The sequence below is a fragment of the Phragmites australis genome, chromosome 6 (assembly GCF_958298935.1).
Source record: "Phragmites australis chromosome 6, lpPhrAust1.1, whole genome shotgun sequence".
Lineage (NCBI taxonomy): Eukaryota > Viridiplantae > Streptophyta > Magnoliopsida > Poales > Poaceae > Phragmites > Phragmites australis.
This window is the reverse complement of record NC_084926.1, coordinates 22089305-22104310: the sequence shown is the minus strand read 5'-3', so window position 1 is coordinate 22104310 and position 15006 is coordinate 22089305. Positions and strand designations below refer to the sequence as shown.

The window sequence follows — 15006 nt, the reverse complement described above, 5'->3', positions numbered from 1 at the left end:
CTGAGATATAAAAGGGGGAGGGGATCGGTCCGTCCCTCTCTTTACGCCTTCCTGCAATCTTGCTCTTGCCTCCTCCGTGCTCCGAAGCCCTTAGAAACCTTTCAGGCGACCGGAGCGCTTCTCCTCCTTTCTCTCCACCACCGGAACACCTCCGCTCTCATCGAGATGCCGAGAGTCGGAGGAGGCCGTCGCGACAAGACTCCGGACGGCATCCTGCCGGAGTCTCGTCTGAGGAATGAAGAAGCGGCGACCAAAATTAGGAAGCTGCTGGTGCCCGAGGGGCAGGAGGGAGCCGCGGTGGTGACGGCCGCCGCCACCAGGGAGGAGGAGAACGCGAAACACGAGGCGGAGCTAACCGCCCGTGAGCGCGCCTTGTCCGAACTGGTGGCGCAGACAAAGCAAGCCGTCGGCTCCGCAATCGACGGTGGTTCTTCTGGCCCGGCCGGGGGCCAGGGACTCGAGGCGCAGCTGCGGGCTGCGAAGGAGAAGCTCGAGACTGCCTTCATCTCGCGGGTCAACCTGCAGCAAATGTTGGAGGACATACTCCGGCGGATGCGACGGGCCGTGGAGATGGCCGGTCTCGGGCGACTCATCGAGGACAAGAAGAGTGACAGCCCCGCACGACAAGTCCTAGGGCTTCAGCAGGTCTGCGAGCGCCTAAAGGCGCTGCCCTGGGCCGTCCAGGAACTCGCCACCCGGGAAGGACGCGGCTTGGCCCACGCGGTGGCCGAGCACATTTTGGCCTGCTACCGAAGCAGAGACCCGAACTTCCCGCTGGAGCTGGCGCGGGAAGGAGTGGTTGAAGCCGAGGGAGAGGCCGCCAAGGAAGTGGTTCGGAGTACCGCTGCCAAAGTGGCGGCCGGCTTTAGGCGGGAAGGGCCGCCGCCGCCAGCCCCCGGGGATGACCCAGATGACTCGGACACCGCCTCTGCCGCCGACTAGGTTTTTTTGTAGTAGTTGTCTTGGATGGATGTAAATATGGGAGTGATCCCTCAGAAATGTTTGTATTTTCCTTGTGAATATAATGGCAGCTTTTCTTTGGGCTCGCAACTCCAGTGTTCTTGAGTACTTAGTGTTCCTTCCGATGTTTTGCCTTGAAGCCCCGGGGAGTACTCAATCGGACAGTTCCCGACCTTTCCATCCCCGAGAACGAAGTCGTCTCGATCGTCGTTCTTGGCGCGTTCAGCCCCCGAGCCCTTGCGAGTCCGCATCGTCTAAGTCAGAAGACAAAGACACGAACTTCCTTGCTCGGGAGTTGGATTGATCCAGCACGGAACACGCCATGACCGATGAATACTTTTTCACCTCGCGACCACTCAGTCAGTAGACCGAAGACGCGCGCGGGCGGAAATGTGACCAAGAGTCCCCGTGGTTCGGTGGTGCCCGGGCTTAAGATGGACCGAACCGAGCACTGACAGCCCGCCCCTGAGGCCTAGGCTCCGGACTACTCGAGAGGCTCGAGTGATAGGATTACCCAGGGCACCCAGGGACTCGGTAGTGCTCGGGGTCCTTAAAAGCGGGCCGAACACCACGACCACCACGAAGGGCTTCGGACGGACATTACCGTACGCGCGGTATACCTTTCTACGAACCGCTCTGTCGTTCCAGGAAAAAGTAGACGAACGGTAGGGTTTTGTGTGCGAGGAGATCATCTCGCCGAGCAGATTAAAATGCGAGGGCCCCCGAGGATGACTCGGGAACATAATATTATTGAACGCAAATTTGTTTGAATTTAACCACTCACCGGACAGCTGTCGGCCTTCCGGCCAACCGATCCAGGAGGAGCGTGAGCTTCCGAGCTCGGGGTGTCCGGGGACTTGGTTCCTTCAGCCGGAGTGCCCGAGCGTCAAGGGGCATATGAGGATCCTGGGGTCGGGTGATCTCGACCACTTATGCCTAAGCGGTAGGACCACCCGAGCACCCTTGGGGCCGATCAGCGACCTGGGCATCGAGGCCCTCGTGGTCGAGCTGCTCTTGATTGTCGGCCTGTGACTTAAGAGAGAATAGGGAATTTCTTTGCCTAGTGCGCTCTGTCAGTGCAGTACTTGTTATAGACTGCTCTCGTTTCTGACCAGAGACCTCTTGAATGCCCAAACCGGCCGACGAGAGCAGAGAGAGGCATAACCCAGAGGTCCTATGGTCCGGTGGCGCCCGGGTACGACAGACCAGACCGAGCACCGACAGCCCGTCCCGGGGGCCTAGGCTCCGGACTACTCGAGCAGCTCGAGTGATAGGATTACCCAGAGCACCCCGGAACTCGGTAGTGCCCGGGAGTCTGCCACGACACCGAACACCACAGCCTACCATGTCGGACGTAAGTCAGCGGCAACTGCCCACATGCATACCGATTGGGATTCTTTTATCAGCGGGGAAAAAGAGAGAGAGCGAACTTTTTCTCGCACAACCGAGCATCTCACCAGACAGGTTAAACAAACAGAATCCAGGAAAAAGAAATTGACTTACGACTGAAATATTTGAGATATTGAATTTACAAATTTTACAGTTTGGGTGACTTACCCAATGGGTGGTAGCCCCCGGTCAACTTGGGCGGGGGGAAGCCCCCGGCCTGGTTGACCTGAGGCACGAGCACGGCCAGCTACGGGTAGAACCTGCGCAGGTGCTTGATGTTCCACGGGTTCGGGAGCGGCTGCCCATCCTCTGCCGCCAACCTGAAAGAACCTTCTCGCGGGACCCCGATCACGGTGAAGAGACCTTCCCACATGGGGGACAGCTTATTCTTTCCTTCGCGCGACTGGACGCGTCGGAGAACTAGGTCCCCCACCTCGAGAGACCGGGCCCGGACATGGCGCATATGGTATCGCCGCAGACTCTGCTAGTACCGAGCCGCCCGGACGGCAGCACGCCGCTGGCGCTCTTCCAGGTAGTCAACGTCATCGCGCCTTTTTTGCTCCTGCTCACCCTCAGAATATGCATGCACCCGAGGGGAGCCTAAAGTGAGCTCGGAGGGGAGGACCGCCTCATCTTGGATCCACCGGCCTTTCGGCGTATTCGGCGTTGCCTGGAATGGCGGGTGCCTGAGGAGAGCATGCGCCGCAAGTAGCGCGCTTCCCGGGCTGGCCTCGCCAAAGGCGAGTCTACGCCGAAGTTGAGTCTATGGAAGAAAACAAACGAACAGACTCAGAGATGTTCCCCCCTACCTGGCGCGCCAGCCGTCGGAGGATTAACTCCTGTCACAGGGATCCCGAGAGACCCCTTTTTAGAGATTCGGCCGATGGGATGATCCTGAATAAGTTCGTCGGAAAAATAAATGGGAGTGCAAATAAATGCAATGGCTGGTGGTGGGGGAGGATCGACCTAGTGCAAAAGGGAAGCAAATGCACCGGGGTTTAGACAGGTTCGGGCCGCACGGGGGTGTAATACCCTACTCCTGTATGGATGCAATAACTTTCCCCGAAGGGGGATCCCTCAGGGAAAATGTCTGGTTACAAGAATATATGGTCTAACTGAGAGCTTGAGGCTCCCTTGTTCTAACTCTACCCAAGCTTGCTTGCGGTGTTCTTCGGATGATGTCTTTGATCGTCTCGATCTGTCTTCGGATGTTTTCTCGTGTGTTCGGGTTGTCTTGGTCTGCCTTCGATGATGTTTTCTCGATTTTTTTCTTCTTTCTGTATGCCCATCCTTTTATGCACTCGCCGGCCACGACATACCCCGAACGGGAAAGAGGAGGCACAAGTTCCGAGACGCCACGACTGAGAAAGGCGTTATCATTTCCTCTGGGCGAGGTGACAGGGGTGGTGGAAAACGCGGCGCGTCGCCCGATCGCCCGCCGCTGTGCACGCCCCCGCGGCAGGCGCCGTTGAGAGGGCCCACCGGGCAGCCACAGAGGCATCTGGCGTGCCCACCCTGCCTTGTCCTTCTGCCATGGCAGGGTGGCAGGCGGAACGCCTTGATCCCGGCAACGTTATCCCGAGACACACCAGATGATACGGGACGGGACTCGTGCAATTAATGGACCCGCGCCCCCCTGCCAAAGCATGGCAGGGACTGACACTGCGGCGGGAGCAATTGGGGATGTCAGGATGTCAGGCCGCGCATGTCCATTAAATGCGGCCTTGGACCTCTGACTTGTCGACACCTCGTCGGCGGGCCCCTCTGGGTCGTCGGGGCTTCGGGTGTCCTCGTGCGAACCTTGGGGGAATCGAGTGCTCGGGGGCTGCCAAGCGCAACCCCAAGCACCCTCTCCCGAGCGCCTTTGCACGCACCTTCGGGGAACCGAGTGCTCGGGGGCAGCCACGTGCATCCCCGAGCACTCTCTCCCGAGCACTTCTGTAGAACCTTCGGGGAACCGAGCGCTCGGGGGCTGCCACGCGCAGCCCCGAGCACTCTCTCCCGAGCACTTAGCTCTTCGGCCCATCGGGGGACTAGGGTACTCGGGGGCGAGCGGGCACCTCCCCGAGCACTTTCTTCCCGGTACTTGGACTCTGCGGGTCATCGGGGAACTGGGGTGCTCGGGGACCAGAGGCTGTGGCCCCGAGCACCTTCTCCCGGAACTTAGAATTTCCTCATCCCGCAGGAGGGACCTCGCAGGATGGTGACGCGTCGCGGACGGCTGGCCTAGCCTCGAGACTCAGAGACCCCCGGTTCCTGATACACCGACAGCGCCTTAACAATTTCTTTCGAATATTTGCACTTCCTTGGCTTAAGAGATACGCCTCCATGCGCACCTTCCAGTACGAAAAATCTCGACCTTCAAAGAGCGGGATATTCTCATGTCTCTCCATTATCGCCTACGGATCATAAAGCTGGTTAAGGTCAACAAGTGATCAAACTAGCTCTGATAACAATTGTAGGACCGAGAACAGCGACTAGAGGGGGGTGAATAGGTGCCTTAACAATTTGTTTCGAAACTGATGACCTTCTCCTATTTTCACACAGCGCACATCAAAACCGAATCTCAACAAAACTTAATAAAGAACACAGCGGAAACTCAAAGCTGAAAACACTATTAATTTGGAAGTTGCGAGTGTAATCTGGAAGTTTAGGTATCCGAAAGCTCCAGATGAACTCTGGCTTGGGGTTCTCTGTCACGATTTGAAATTTCAATCCGAAAGTTTCGACCAGAACCGAACAGTAGCTCAAAATTTCAAAATCCAAACTTGGAATCCAGCCAACCGTGGGTCTTATGATAGAATTGAATACTAGGTTCCATTGCAAACCATTCCAAGAGATATCCCCACACAAAGATTGGAACTTGAGAAACAAAACTCACAGAAACAAGAGAAGAACACCGGGTGAAGAAATTCTCCAAGTTAATGATTTAAAGGCAAGGAAATTCAAGACCCAATCTTGTACATTAGTATGTGAATTTTATGCCTCTAGCAACGAGAATAATGACTTTAGCAAGGTGGAGAATTTCAGCTCAAAAAGAAAAACGAAAATCGCAACCGATAATCGAAAAACTTGTAAACTTGGATGAGAACCAATAGGGGGAAACTAGAAGGAGGTGAATTCGAGTACAAGAGTAAACATAAATTTTATTGCTTAAAGAGGTCAGCCCTATTTTAAACGGATTACAAAGATTTTTCCTTATATAGATCTCACCTAATACATAGGCTAAGCACCCATCTTTCTCTCATCTAAAACTCTAGCATAAAGCTCTCATATGGATAGCTCAAGAGGCTCAAGTGGCTGATTCAAGCCTCCCACATAGCCATACCTCTCTATTTATATGCCTTGAGAGCTTTCGTGGGTTCCAAGTTTCCTTGTCCCCAAAATACTCATCTCTTGTAGTACACTCTTACCTACCATCGAGAGCATTTTAATTTATTTTCTCCTCCATCCATTGGATGACCATGACACCTTTATGATTTAGCTTTGCCTCGACGCAAGCTTCGCAATGATGCCACGTGCACTTCCATCCTTTCCATGGTTTTGAGATCAAATCGTGAAACTCCTTGTACATTTCTCAAAACGTGACTCACTATCACTTGCTTGATCTCAAGCAAGTATCCCGATGTTAACACGTATACTCTGTCTTACGATCTTGACCGCTAGTAAGTCTCCTCTGCTCCCAATCTCTCAGGTTGTCTTATCACTTGCACCAGCATACCCTTTCTCTTGACTTTGTAAATACGTTATCTCCATCTATCTTTCATGCTTTACTTGACCTACATGTGTACAACTAGGATCACTCTTGACTCCACCCGGTATCCTCGATCATCCGGCACCAAGCGCCCCGCTTGGCCCCGATCATCCCGCCGTTGGTTGCCGAGTTGCATACATTACCTACACATCATGAGACAAGCAAACATATATCTCCAACCCCATTTCTAGTTTTTCCAAATCAAAATCATCAATTGAAAGCATGTCCCCAAAATCATTTGTGAACACCAAAAGATCCAATGGGTAGAAGGGATTCAATGTTGAAAACATTGTTCACAAGAAGTTCCGGATTAACTTCCGGATAGAGGCTCTCGGTTTTGGTTTTCCTGCTAATTCGAAAGTTCCGAGTTCAGGCCAGAAGTTTCAGGTTCAACTGCCGAAACTGGACACCGAAAGCTCCAGCGAGTCAAAAGCTCTGAACACTAGAGGTTCAACCGGAAGTTCCAGATTCAAACCAGAAGTTCCAGGTTCTCCAGAATCAGCACATCAAGGCTCATGCAAAACCGAAGATCATTAAACCAAATCAATACCAATGTCAATCACTCATCACAAATAAAGCAAGGTATATTTTAACTTAGTTTCTCATGTCAGGATAGAAAATAAACATGAGTAAATCATCCATTTATTTTGGGCAGCATTGCGATGAGCAAGTGAAAGAAAGGGTCAAGACCAAGCTGGGTGTTCATGGTGAGACGCCTCAGGCTACATGCATGAGGATGCCAACTTGGGTGGGTCGCTCTCCAACTAGCTCTTTCAATTTCCTCAGCGAGAGACTGTGGAAACGACTTAATGGCTGGTTCGATAGGCCTATTTTTGGGCAAGCAAGGAAGCGTTACTCAAGTCTGTGGCAGTCCATCCCAACATATGTAATGTGTTGTTTTCAAATTCCAGTGGCAATCTATGAAAAGATGAGGAGACCCATCTCAAACTTTTGGGAATTGAGGAAGGCAAGAAGAAAATGCACTGGAGAGCTTGGGATTGGATGTCCACACCGAAAAACTTAGGAGACATGTGTTTTCGTGATATGGTGCTCTTCAATCAAGCAATGCTAGCAAAGCAAGGTTGGTTCCTACTCACGAACCCAGATTCACTGTGTGCTCGTGTCTTGAACGGAAGGTACTTTCCTAATGGTGACTTCTGGAGTGCTACATGTCCTAGAGCTGCATCGTATACCTGGCGTAGTATTCTACATGGTCGGGATTTGCTGCGTGCAGGGGTCCTTTGGAGAATTGGTAATGGTAAAAGTATCTCCCTCACTACAAACAACTGGATACCTGACACTCCTATCCATACTGTCTTCCCTGCGAGTCCATTGTCGGATGGCCAACATGTTGATTTTCTGACGTCCGATGATGGATACACCTAGGATGAGGAAACAATTCGTACCTGCTTTGGGCAAAGATATTCTAAGAAGATCCTATCGATTCCTATCAACTCTGAAAATTGCCCAGATTTTGCCACTTGGCCTCATACGAAGACTGATATTTTTACAGTGAGATTGGCATATAACTATGCCCGGGTCTCTAGATTCTGGTCGGACCGTAGCAGGAATGGCAGTGGTGCTTCTTCAGCTCACAATATCACTGAAATAGGATGCAAGAAGTTATGGGCTGTGCAGTGCCCCAACAAGATGAAGGTCATTCTCTGGCGCCTTGCACATGACTGTTTGCCGTAGGTGCACAGCTACATCATCGCTCCATCCTGAGTTCTTATGCATGCTGCTTCTGCAATCGATTTGAGCAAATTGAACATACCATGTCACTGTGCCCGTTTGCAAGAGATGTTTGGAAAGAAATCAAAGCATGCTTTGTTGTCAGACTGAAACTTAAGAGCTTCACTAATATCAAATAATGGACTTTGGGTTGGCCGACTTCAGCTATGGCAAATGATGCTACAGTGTTTGCTGTTACAATATGGCACATTTGGGATTCCAAGAACTCTGTCCAAAACGACGAGCCGTCTCATCGGCTCGTCACCCTCGTCGATTTGGAGAGAAGATTAAAATCTACGTTGATATGATTTTGCAGCATTTTTCTACCAAGTCTCCCACTAGGTGTGAATCCTTTCGTTCAGCTCCTAATTGGAGTCCACCGCCGGTAGGCTTGGCCATGCTCAATGTTGATGCTGCCATTTTTTTCAGAAAGTAACAGTATGGGTGCAGGCTTTGTGCTTCGTAATCATTTGGGTGTGGTCTTGCTGGCAAAGTCAATTTTCATCCAATACACCTCTGACCATAAGTTGGCTGAAGCCTTACCTACTAGATGTACTCTCCAAAGTGTTCAGGATGCTGGTTATCTGGGCTTGATCGTTGCTTCATACTGTCTGAACCTCATTTCAAGGATCAACTCGTCTGTTGCTGACCAATCTGCCATTGGTGCCATCGTCCACGACATAAGAACAATGGCTTCAGTCTTTTCTTCTATCAGGTTTACACATGTTAGCAGATCTTGTAATAGGTCGGCTCATGTTCTAGCTCGATCGGCGGTGCATGGTGTCGAGGCTGTGTGGTGTAATGAGGTCCCGGAGTTCATTCGGACCATAATTTGTACTGAACTATCTATTTCTGATTAATAAAGTGCTGCCCTTTACCCAAAAAAAAACAACCTCTGGCTCAACCGTCTGCCTTTGCTCAACTTTCTCTCACGACACTGCATGCTCCCGCCTATCATTTTCTTCTACTGGTATCACTGTACTGCTACTGTTATACACTTCTCTTAGACATGCCTGCAACAGGATATTGAACTCAGCCTGACGTCGTCTGCACCACTCCAACCATTTCAATAACTTGTTCGTTCGATACACCGGCTTTAACTCCAAAAAAAATTGGATCTAACATACGACTTCACATGTATTGCATCGTAATGGTATAAATCTCAGTATCCAACTGAAAATATCAGATGAACCATATTTTTCTCTCATTCATCCTTGTACTCTCAAGGTTTGGGTGCTTAAGGATGGTAAACAGAAAATTGCTCAAATCAACACCAGATGGACCGTTACGAATTTGATAATTTTCATATAAAACTTTAAGACTTATAGGGTTTGACATAATTGCGACCTAAAAAAATATATCAAATAAACTACCAACCTATTTTCCCTGTTAATTACAAATAAAAATAAATTACATTCATGTAATGTGACTAACTTAAAATTGCCTAACGTAATGCTCAATTATTTTCCTTAAAATATGACTTATTATAATCTTTGTTACCTAAAATCTAACCAATATTACAGTAAAAAATATGAGATAACATAACTAAATATACAATTATTTTCCCTACTCATTAGTAATAACAAAAAATTACATATATTTAATTCTAAAGAAATTGTATGTATTCAATTTTACTAACTTAGCATACTAGATCTAATATTTCTACACATATATTTCATTTCCTTAACCTAATACTAAAAACATTCTTTGAAGCCTAATTTCTCTACCATAATTAAATCTTCATATGCTAAAATATAACCCGCAATCATTCTTTCTAATACCAAATTAAATCTTACATATGTATATACAAAGCAAATACATAGATGTTTCGATCCAGCAAAAAATAATTTTTGTTGGATCGGAACACGAAAATAGAATTTTTGCACAACTGTCCAGCGAAAATATCCTGTTTTCGAGGAATGGGAATTTTAAAATATTTCCTCTATATCAACATGCAAATTTTTTTATTCTCGTCGAACCAACCTGTGAAAATAAGTTTTTCGCTGTTCGATAGTGTGAAAATATGTTTTTGCATTTTCGTTTCGTGACAGAGTAATATTTTTGAAATTTTATGATTTTTCTATTATTTCTGAAATTGCCTAAAAATAATATTAAAATAAATTCTCCTGTCTCAACGTGGCGGGGACGTCGTCGAGCTCGGTGCCGTCATGGGGAAGAGGTTCCTTGTCGAGAGGTTAACGCTGGATGCTGCGCAGACCGTGCTCATCTTCGCCACCGGGACAGGGATCAGGTAATCTGTAATCTCTTGCTTCTCTACTGAATGCCTCTCTGACTCTCACAAAAATAAATCGTCTAATTTCAATCCTCAACCTTCAACTATTTGAAGCCCATGAGCCTGAAGTCCAGTCCATCTGAGGTCTCCTTATGCACATTCCTTTCTCTTGCTACATATACATCAAGCAGGAAAAATGGAGGTTTTTTTAAACAAAGTTTTGGATCGAACAGTTCTTTCACCAAATTAGCAAATTGTAAGTTCTTGATGGTTGCAACTGCAGAGGTGGGATGTGATCAAAGAACAAAGATTAATGCCACTTGATTAGGGGGCTCCATACCAGATCAATTTGGGGTTGCTACTGATTGTGCTATGGTGATTGGGAGAGATTGAGGGAGAGTAGATAGATGAAAAGAGAGGAGAAATGATGAGGAAGACTAAGGACATTTGTGGCTGCCACTTTTGCTCCTTGTCCAGTTACCACTGTCAATTTAGAGGTCAGCTAAAACCGGGTGAATTTGGGCTTGTGGGTTTGGTTTTCAGAGTTGATGGTTTCGTAGTTTGGGGGTTATAATTAGATGGCTCAGAGAGTTCAGGGGAGTACGAGCCAAAGAATAATCAAGGCTAAACTCAGGCCAAAATTAGAAAGATAAAAGAAGATTTATGTTTCCATGTGTTTGAAATTCTACGAAAAACCGTTGAATCGAAAATGAGTTTTCAGGTCTAAATAGAATTCTATGGATTTCCAGTTAAACCAAAAGCAGCTCTATAACTTTGCATCATACTCCAACTGTAAGTAGCATGGGCATGAGGAATCATAATTAAGCCTGGTTGAAATAAGAATCCGCAATCAACTCATCGAGCAATAACCATGGTTCATCTCATTCAACAAATCTCCATATCCTATATTATTGAGTGCAAAGCAAGACTTCTCATTAAGCAACATCATCAAAGATAAGAGTGATCAAGAGAGAGAAATGAGCGGATAAGAGTGATCGAGCAGATGGGCGTAACAGAAATTAGTGACGGGTGATAAGGATACCCGTTACTAATAAGTCGATCATTAGTGATGGTAACAATTACGACCTATCATTAATTACTTTAATATTAATGACGAGTCTCATAACGACCCGTCACTAATGAATATGCTACATTTAGTAACGCGTGCCCTATATACCTGTCGCTAATGATTGAATTATTAGTGACAGACACTAATATCTTTAGTGACGGGTCGTTCGCTCGTCGTCACTAATGAACCCTCATTAGTGACGAGTCGTGGCCAGGTCTCGGTCTAGGCCACACATTAGTGACAGGTCGGCACTGGATTCGTCACTAATAATGTATTAGTGACGCGTACTGAGAAACCATCACTAATGACATGTCTCATTTAATGGTTTCTTACGTAGTGAAGTATCCAATGGAGTAACGAACTATGGTTAGAGACTAGGTCAGCCCTAGATGGAAATGGCATGATCCTCAAGACAATCCTATGGCTAATGGCTTTAGGATCATGAGTCATATTATTACAGTTTTCATCCGCATTGTGGTTGAATATCAACTTTTGCATCTACTCTGATTTTTTAGCCTCCTTTGATGGGATCCTGCCTAAATTAATCTTGTGCTTTTTTATTGCAGTACAATTCGTTCACTTGTCGAGCTCGGTTTTGCTGCCGATGGAAGAGCTGATGTGAGGCTTTATTATGGTGCCAGAAGCCTACAAACTACGGTACGGCATATCAGGTTGGAGAATTTGCCCTCGGTGTGCTGTATGCAAATCATGTATTCACCAGAGAAGCCTTCAGCTCATAATAAAACATATAATTTTCTGTCTGACAGGATAGATTTAAGAACTGGGAGTCAACTGGACTTAAAATAATACCGGTCCTATCACAAACCAGATGATAGTTGGAAAGGTGAACGAGGATATGTTCAGGTAATATAAGGAATGCTCCACCATTATTTTTGTATTATTACAGGTTCTCTGGTACATACATCCTTCCAATGTCATTAATTTTGCAGCATGCTTTCTTGAGAGCCAAGAACATTGTAAATCTATCTTGCACGGGAGCAGTGTTATGTGGACAGAAGCAAATGCAAGAGGTGCGCATATTCGTTGTTTCAGGATCCTTTTGCATAACCTTACCATGATGTGAGCTTCAGCCTATGAAAGATTTTGCTCGCTATTTGTTAGTCACACAACTACTGCCTCAAATCATGCATGAATACACTTTGCTTAAATATTTTACAAAGTGTCCACTTATTCCCAAACTCTTGTTGGTTTCATCTTTAGCCTACCCAACTTGCCTGGGACAAAAGGCTTTGTTATTGTTGTACCACTTATTCCTATACCTAGACATACTGAAGTTGTTTGAACGTCACATTCACTAGTTGGCTCTGCCAGGGGTAGCTAGATTTCTGTCCAGAGCTACCGAATGTTGCTCACTTGCTCAGCACTTTCTGTTGTGTTGGCTATCCTCACCACTTGGTGATGATCAGTGTTGACTGTCTCAACAATGTGCAGCTAATTTCAAGAGCTGCGTCAATTTAATCCAATATATTTAGGTGTTTGTTCCAAATCTCACTTCATTTCCTGGAATCCCCTTATGTCATGCTTTATGCACCTGAACAATTAGATAGGTTTGCTGTTTTCTATACCTTGCTCTTCTGATTCCTAATCGAGGTACACCTCGTCGTGTTGGAAGTACATACATTATGCTGTGTCCTAGATGGCCGTTCTATTAACTTGCTTTGAGTAGAATCAGTGGCTTAGTTTTTTTGTTTTTTTTATCGATGCGATGATGATACTGACGATGCCCTCTCTCTGCTGTACAGGAAATCACCGCAGCCCTTGTTGCGGATGGTGTATCACAAGACAAAATTTTGACGAACTACTGAAAGGGATAGCGGGTCTCCTGTGATGTATTATGATTCATTAGGCCTCATTGTGTAAATTTTATTCTTAGACCTCACTGTCATGCTCCATCGATATATGAACCGAACATTTGGTCCCACTATTTTGTTTTTTTTTTTTATTCGTTGCACATAAATGTGTCATCTATCAGCAGAGTTGCTACAATTCAGGCAATGCAAAACTGTGCTACGGTTCACGAATTGACGTCGTTGAGTCTCAGGCTTGTTTATGGTTATGCATCGTACACCAACCTAGCAACGTTGTGGGAGCCATGGTCAGACTACCACAAAGGCATCACCCACATCTTCATCTACTCTTCTCATTTTCCATCGATGACTTCAAGCCTCAAGTCACGTGTAATTCCACATCGTCCCCAGGACTCCTTTGAACTGGACGAGCAAGTTTGGGGACCTTGATGGCCAACTTGAAAGGTCAGAGAACAAACTCAGCCTCCAAAGATGCATCTCCTTCCTAACGAGAACACCAGATTCAGCAGCAGAGCAATACCAATGCAGTACGCTACTTACTGCAGGACTACCAAACTTGTTCACGACGGATTTACAGTACATATTAGGTTTAACAACATCAGCGGTCAACTACATTATCGACCAAGTAGCCCGCCCTCACCTGCATCTTGTAACTACCACAGGCAATTCTCTCTTCATCATAGCCGTTGCGCCTCGGAGTAAACTCAGGGATGCAGCCAGCCTCACGTTCACCACCTTGAGAAGCAATTGTCAGCACAGGTATTTCATTGACAGAGACACCGATTACGCGACGCGCTGTCTGTACAATTCCATCATCACCAGCAGTAAGAACGCCGTTCACTTCGCTGTCATGCAGAAGAACAATGTTCACTCCATATGACATTTTCAGCCTGCCTCTACTGGTTGAGGGCAAACCTGCAGCTCTACAAAAACCCATACGGAAAAAAAAAACCTTAAGTCCCCGCTTCGGACCTGTCAACATCAGTGAATCGGCCTGCAAACAAGTTGTAATGTTAGCCATACTTGAACAGTGAAAAATCATACTACTGTAGCAAATTATCTTGTTACTATATTTTCAGTGTGGCTGTGTGCTTTCTTTACTCTTTACCGTTTAGAGAGATGTGAAAATGGGCAAACTATATAAGAATAAGTGTACTTAACCTAGTGAAGTACCGAGGTTCATCTAGATAACCCCTGAAGTATAAAAGCAGGTATCGAACCCCTGTACTATTCAAAACCTTTTAAATAATTTCCTGAGGCTGATTATATTTGCAAGTGGTTTTACCACTGTGGTGGCGAGTGCCGAGCCATTGTTATATCGGGTGCTGGTGGAGCTCTGGGGGATCCCAGCGCATGCATGGCACTTATATATCCACTGCGGCTTTGATCCTGCTCCAACTTGCAGCCGACGCCGGATACCGTCGCGAAGGAGAACTTGGGTCGTCCCAGGGTGGTCGCACGCATGGTGTGTGGATCCGGACTTGATTCCGACGGAGAAGATTCTCATTGTGCCGAACATCACCTCTGATGATGAAGAATGTCCTCTTCTCCTCTGATGACGAAGAAGTGGAGCATCACCTCTGATGATCGGCCTCCGGGTGCGGCGAATACCCTCGCACGTCCCCTACGCAACGCATAGAGCGGCGAGGCGCGCCGAACAAGGTGGGCGGAGTCGAGCATCGACCCTTGATCGTTGCTGTTGGTCGTAATGGATCGTGCAAACCCACTGCAGGTATGGAACGACGCTAGTCGTAATCTGTTTTAGGCGGTGGCGAACGTCAGGCGAGCGTCGGTGATGCTCTGGCACATCGGCGCTGGGTCCGGGACATCACGGGTGCGCTCACCGTACGTGCCAGTCAGTTCTGACCGAGTATCTGGGAGTTGGTCGAGCAAGTCCGTTCGACTGAAGGAATCCAGGATCGTTTCATTTGGCGTCGCAGCAGTATTCGGCTTCCTCTGCTTACCAGGCCTTCTTTTTCTACGCTATCCAGTAGATGAGCTTGGCTCAAATGGCTCTGGCTTCTCAGTTTTACTTATGTCA

At 47.3% G+C, this 15006-nt stretch overlaps 1 pseudogene; it reads left to right on the top strand.

Annotated features, from left to right (window-relative positions):
• Positions 1-9978: 9978 nt before the first annotated feature.
• LOC133920546 (fruit protein pKIWI502-like) lies at positions 9979-13076 on the top strand (annotated as a pseudogene).
• Positions 13077-15006: the final 1930 nt, after the last annotated feature.